This window comes from Ochotona princeps, chromosome 14 (assembly GCF_030435755.1).
Source record: "Ochotona princeps isolate mOchPri1 chromosome 14, mOchPri1.hap1, whole genome shotgun sequence".
Lineage (NCBI taxonomy): Eukaryota > Metazoa > Chordata > Mammalia > Lagomorpha > Ochotonidae > Ochotona > Ochotona princeps.
This window is the reverse complement of record NC_080845.1, coordinates 9,018,347-9,024,391: the sequence shown is the minus strand read 5'-3', so window position 1 is coordinate 9,024,391 and position 6,045 is coordinate 9,018,347. Positions and strand designations below refer to the sequence as shown.

The window sequence follows — 6,045 nt, the reverse complement described above, 5'->3', positions numbered from 1 at the left end:
TATTTCCACTTATTCTTTATGACGGAGATGTGCCTCCTCCCATCCGTAGGTCAGGCCCCTAGTCTTGGGCTCAAATTAGAATATACGTTCTCAGTCAATATTTAATGATTCTCTTTTCCCCCACAAGTCTTTGGTGTAAACTGTGAATTTTGAGTTGGTTACTGGTTATTGTTCTTGCTTATTACACTTAATCTTAGTTAAAAGGCTAAGAAGCAATTATTCTTGCTTATTGTACTAAGAAACTACATAGACAGTTGAGGTTAGGTTTCTGTCTATCAAATGAAAATTTGTTAATTTTATCAGTCACTGAGGATTTTGGCCAACAGTTTCCTCAGGAAAGAAATGTTACAGAATTGAAAATTCTTCCTCTTCCTCACCTTTCATTCAGTGCCTTTCCTGTATTTGTCATTGATGGTGTTGATAAGACAAGTCAGGGGAATCAACTGCACAGCCTGTATGGCATGAAGAAATTATCCAAATGCCATGACTTCACCAGAAGTTCAGGAAAATGTAAAAAAAAATTAGTATTATTAGGCATATGTGAGTTTTTGTCAAGAGAGCCTTGGGGAGAAATCTACCTAGGCAGACCAAGGCTGTACTGTGAAGGACTAGGATGCCCTATTTAGATATTCCTTTGCAAGAAACAGGATTCCATTGGCTGTAGGATTAAACCTGAGGAAGGTTATGTTAGTCAATGTGAGAGTTTACTCAGGCAATTATGGAAATGTGTGGGAGGCCGGAAGACAGAGAGCCCATCTTACATTCCAGTAACAGAGGATGTGTGTCAGAATGAAGGCAGTGATGTGGCGATAGAAAAGCAAGTTGAATGTATATATTGTCACAAAAATTAAAAGGAAAATATAAAGGAAGGAGGACTAAAGGAGGAAAAACTGGAATTTCATTATGTGTTTAAAATTATATACATGAAATATTTTAAACTTTGTCTATATAAATAAAAGAGAAAAATATTATACTATGAAAGTAATCTGTGATTACTTTAATATTTAACATCTATGGATGAAATCATCACTTTTCCTTGTGACTCCTGTTTATAGCCTTGCTTGTATTCCCTCTAAGCTAGGGTCTATTTGCTTGCTGAATTCTTCATTTTGTGGGGCTTTATGCCTTTAACTGTTGGGTAAAGTAAAACTATGTTGTTTCAAAAACTAGAAGCAGGGCTCGGCGCTGTGGCCTAGTGGCTTAAGCCCTCGCCTTGAACGCACTGGGATTCCCATATGGGCGCCAGTTCTAATCCTGGCAGCTCCACTTTCCATCCAGCTTCCTGCTTGTGGTCTGGGAAAGCAGTCAAGGACGGCCCAAAGCCTTGGGATTCTGCACCTGCGTGGGAGACCTGAAAGAAGTTTCTGGCTCCTGACTTTGGATTGGCACACCACCAGCCATTGCGCTCACTTGGGGAGTGAATCATCAGACAGAAGATCTTCCTCACTGTCTCTCCTCCTCTCTTTATATCTGGCTTTGTAATAAAAAATAAATAAAACTTTAAAAAAAAACCCAAAACTAGAAGCAAAGAAAAATAGAAGGAAGTAAGGGATGGAGGAAGGGAATATCATGTTCTTGGGCTAGAATCTATGAAATGTATTGAATGTGTTAAAATTAAACTAAAAATGAATGAATGAAAGACTACATGGTATTTTGAACAAATGAAAATAAAAGTAAAAATATCAATCCACCTGAGATACAGTAAAAAACAATATTGAAAGGGCTATTGATCTTATATTTTGAATGAAGGTTGATTTATATCAGAAAGAACATATGATATTTGTCCTTTTGGAATTGGCTTATTTCACTGAACGTAATGGTCTCTAGTTGAAACCATTTGGTTGCAAATGGTAGAATTTCATTCTTTCTAATGGCTGAATATTATTTCATGGAGTAGATGTACCACAGTTTCTTTATCCACTCCTCTTGATGAACATCCGGATTGTTTCCATGTCTTCGCTTCTGTAAATTGTGCTGCTGTAAATGTAGGATTACATATCCCATTCTCATATGCAGATTTCACTTCCTTTGGGCATATTCCTGAGAGTAGAATAGCTGGATCATACAGCAGGTCAATTTTCAGTTCTCTTAGCCACTCTCCATACAGACTTCCAATGTGGTTGTACTAACCTACACTTCCACCAACAGTGAAACAGGATAATTTTCTCTCCACATGCACACCAGCAGGTGTTGTTAGTCGAGTTCTGAATGTAGGCCAATCTCACTGATGGTGGCTGTGGGCTTGTCACATTGCCTTGAATGTGTTGAGTAATGTTCCTTCTTTACCGATTTATTTAATGTCCTTTTTTTTTTTTAACATGAAAGGATATGAGTAAAATAATTTTTTAAAACGTGTTTAATAAACAGGAGTTTTCTGAGATCTCCATAAAAGAAAATAAACAAGCATTTGGATTTCAACTAAATTTAAAATCAAGGACAGTGTTAGAAAACTGAGGAACTGAATCATAGACTGGGGTAAATATTTCCATTATATGTAACCGATGAATTGTTAGCAAACAGAATATATGAAATAAAATCCTTGCAAATCATCATTAAAAGGCAATTAAACCAATTCAAATGTCAAACTTACTAGAAGGAGGTCATAAACACATGAGAAGATACTCAACATTACTAGTCACTGGAAAGCCAAATGAAAAACATGCTCTAGGATGGTAAATGTGTTACCTATAGATTTGTACTTGATACTTGTTGAATATTTTGGTTAGTGGTACATTAGGCCTATGATTTCAACTAAATTGAATTGTGTTATTGCAAAAATGAAAGGAAAAATAGAAAAGTGGAAGAGAGTGGGGGAATGAGGGAAGTATGATCATCTTCTAAAAGTTATCTTTATGAAATATGTGAAATCTGTTCCCTGTCTATGAATAAAGCTTATTTAAATAAATACATCATCTTTAAATAGATTTTCATTGAGAGAATATTTTGCTTCCTAAATCTGTGACCTGGTGGCACCAGAGCTTAGAGCAAAGTTCCACAAGTCACAAAGCCATTCATTTACACTTTGGGGACTGGGAGTGGGCAATGAACCAGGGCTCTCTCCACAATGAATCCTTCAGAGACAAGTGGTCCCAGATGTCTCTGCACTGATGCAGGGAACTCCGGGGATTGTGCTTGAGATTGCACGCTAATGAATTATTTTTCTTGGTTTCTAACCAACTTGTCTGACATAAGATCAGGCGGATCCTCTCTGATTTCTCTTTCCTTGAAGCAGGTGAGGGTTCCAAGTTCCAGGAGTTGCTTTTGCATTCAGCATAGGGGAGGATGCTTTCTGGCCTTCAGGTTTGATGTTTGCTCTCTTGGTAAGTGAGGACCAAGAGCCAACAGTCAAATCTCTACCTTGAGAATGAAGGGATGGTGAACTCCTCTTGAATCAGCTCAGGAAGGCCTGTAAGTCATTCACCCCATCTTTCCCCCTTTCAGCCAGGCACAAGAAGCATGATGGGCTGTTGGAAATAGTGTCAAAATGCTTTGGGTTGAATTCTAGAGCTGATCTTGAAGGTGGTGCACCAGCAATTCGATACTCTGCTTTATCCTTCCGAAAATAAGGGAGCTGTGTTACATGCCTTTGCTCTCTGAAGTGTGGGATGGCTACATAGGTTTCATCCAGAGGACTGTTTTACCAGGTTGTGAACTTCACAGTCCCTGAAATCGCAGTTTTCTAAAATCTCCATGATACCCCTGGGGGAGACTTGAAATACAGAGGGACTACATCAGGTCAAGCAGGTTACATTTCAACTTGGAAAAACCGGAGTTTTTGAGCCGTCTTTCTCAGCACTGCAAAGGTCAGAAGGAGCGTGTTATATCTTCACAAAAACTGGTGAAGAGATAGGACGGAGGGGCATTGGGTTGCTAGTGGGGGAGTCAGGGGAGTGTGGCTGTCTGCTTGAAATTGTATCTGCAGAATGCATACAGTATGTTTTATACTGATGAAATATGTTTTATATTAATAGAATTGAAAATAATAAATGTACTCCTGGCAGGTGGGAATTTAATCCTGCCGGGAGAGAATCAGGGTTAAGAGACTTCTGACATCAGCTTTTAGGACTATTTGTGTTACAAAAGCCTACATTCTTTGGTTTGATGTCACCTATTTATGTGTAATTGTCTGTTAATGCTGATATTGCTTTAAAAATCGCTTAATTTAGTATCTCATGCTTCATGGTTGCAGGGGTTATGTGGCTTTTATGCTGGTTAATGTCAGACAAGGGACTGCCCTGAAGGTCAAACCTGCAATAAACAGGAATGCATTGATCAGCCTTTCCTGAATTGGAGCCCAAGATGTTTGTACAATTTCTCTTATAAAAATCTTATAAAGGAGCGTATTCAGACCACAACAAGATATGCTCAGATTGAATCTGAATCATAAGTTTTTTTCTGTATGTTTTAAAAGTTCAAACTAAACAATGTTAAGTCCAAATATATAAATAAATCATGCATTCAGTACTTGAGTAAACGTGGAATTGATTGGACTTACTAATTCAACATCCAGAAACGTTTTTGTTTTCATATTCACATACTATTCTGAACGTTTTCTGTGGACCACAATGTATGGTAGATGACCTGTGACATTCAGTAACGGCCATCCATTTTGCCATCTCTTAAAGTCAAAGGCAGCATTGGTAGTCAAATCTGATATCATGATTTTGACATAGCCTAAATATCATTGTACTAAGGCTGTGTTGTGGCACAGTTATCAAGCCACAATTTTCAATGCACACATTCTATATAGGAGTGTGGATCCATGTCCTGGCTCTGTATTTCCAATCTGGATTCCTGCTAATGCTCCTGGAAAGGCAGCAGATGTTCCAAGAAGATGTCCAAAGAGGGGGCTCAGGTTGGAGTTGTGGCTCCTAGCTTCAGGCTGACTCAGACCTGGATGTTGTGGCATTTGGAGAATAAGTTGATGACTGGAAGTTCTTTCTCTCTCTCTGTTTCTGTATTACTTCCCACTGCTGTCTGCTGCTCCGCCTCTCAAATAAACAGTAAATTTTTAAAATTTATTTTTATCTTTATTAATACAAAGAGAACAGATTTACTGTGTTTCACAGAGAAATTCTAAGAAGATAACCATACTTCTTTCTCTCTCACCATCCCTCCCTCAATCTCACTTCCTTCTTTTCTTCTTTTCTTGAATTTCTGCAATAATACGCTTTCAATTAAATTTGTCGCCATAGGCTTAATGCAGTACCAATGGCAGTGTACAGCAAGTAAGAAGTAGAACTGCTACTGATCCACAAGCGTAGGGACAAGGACCATCAATAATTAATCATAGGATTTCAGTTCCATTCCTTTTAAAATTTTAAAACAATATTCAAGTTTATTAAACAATTTTAAAAAGGTTTTATAAAATGTTTAACTTTCATCAGCTTCAAGGTTTATGTTGCTCCCAAATTTTGCATATCTGCTATATTTTTCAAATCTGCTAACACCCATTGAATTGATTCCACTCTGGATTCTAAGGTGTCGATTTCTTCTTGCAAATTTTTCTTTGCCTCTTCTAACATTTCCTGTGTTTCTTCTTGTGAGTGGCTAATGAAAACATCACCAATTTGACAAGGAATCATTAAGCAGTTATCATCTGCCAGCATGATATCATCACAGGATTCTTCCAGACTCTGGAGTTGTTTCCTTTTTACTTCTGTTTCTGCTTTTAGCTCTGTGATTCTACTCGTATTCCGTGCAAATTTATTTATCTTTTGTTGATCTTCAAAAGTAACATTGACGTTTTCTGCAGCCGCCTTCTTCATGGTGGCTGCCATCTTAGGACTCTCTGTTCATTCTTTTTTTTTTTTTTTAAGATTTATTTTATTTTCATTACAAAGTCTGATATACAGAGAGGAGGAGAGACAGAGAGCAAGATTTTCCGTCCGATGATTCACTCCCCAAGTGAGCGCAACGGCCGGTGCTGTGCCCATCTGAAGCCGGGATCCCTGGAGTTCTGCCAGGTCTCCCATGCGGGTGCAGGGTCCCAAGGCTTTGGGCCATCCTCGATTGCTTTCCCAGGCCACAAGCAGGGAGCTGGTT

The 6,045-nt window shown here is 38.4% G+C and overlaps 1 pseudogene; it reads right to left on the bottom strand.

Moving 5' to 3' along the window:
- Positions 1-5,324: 5,324 nt before the first annotated feature.
- On the bottom strand, positions 5,325-5,783 carry LOC101522241 (prefoldin subunit 4-like; annotated as a pseudogene).
- Between the last annotated feature and the right edge of the window lie 262 nt (positions 5,784-6,045).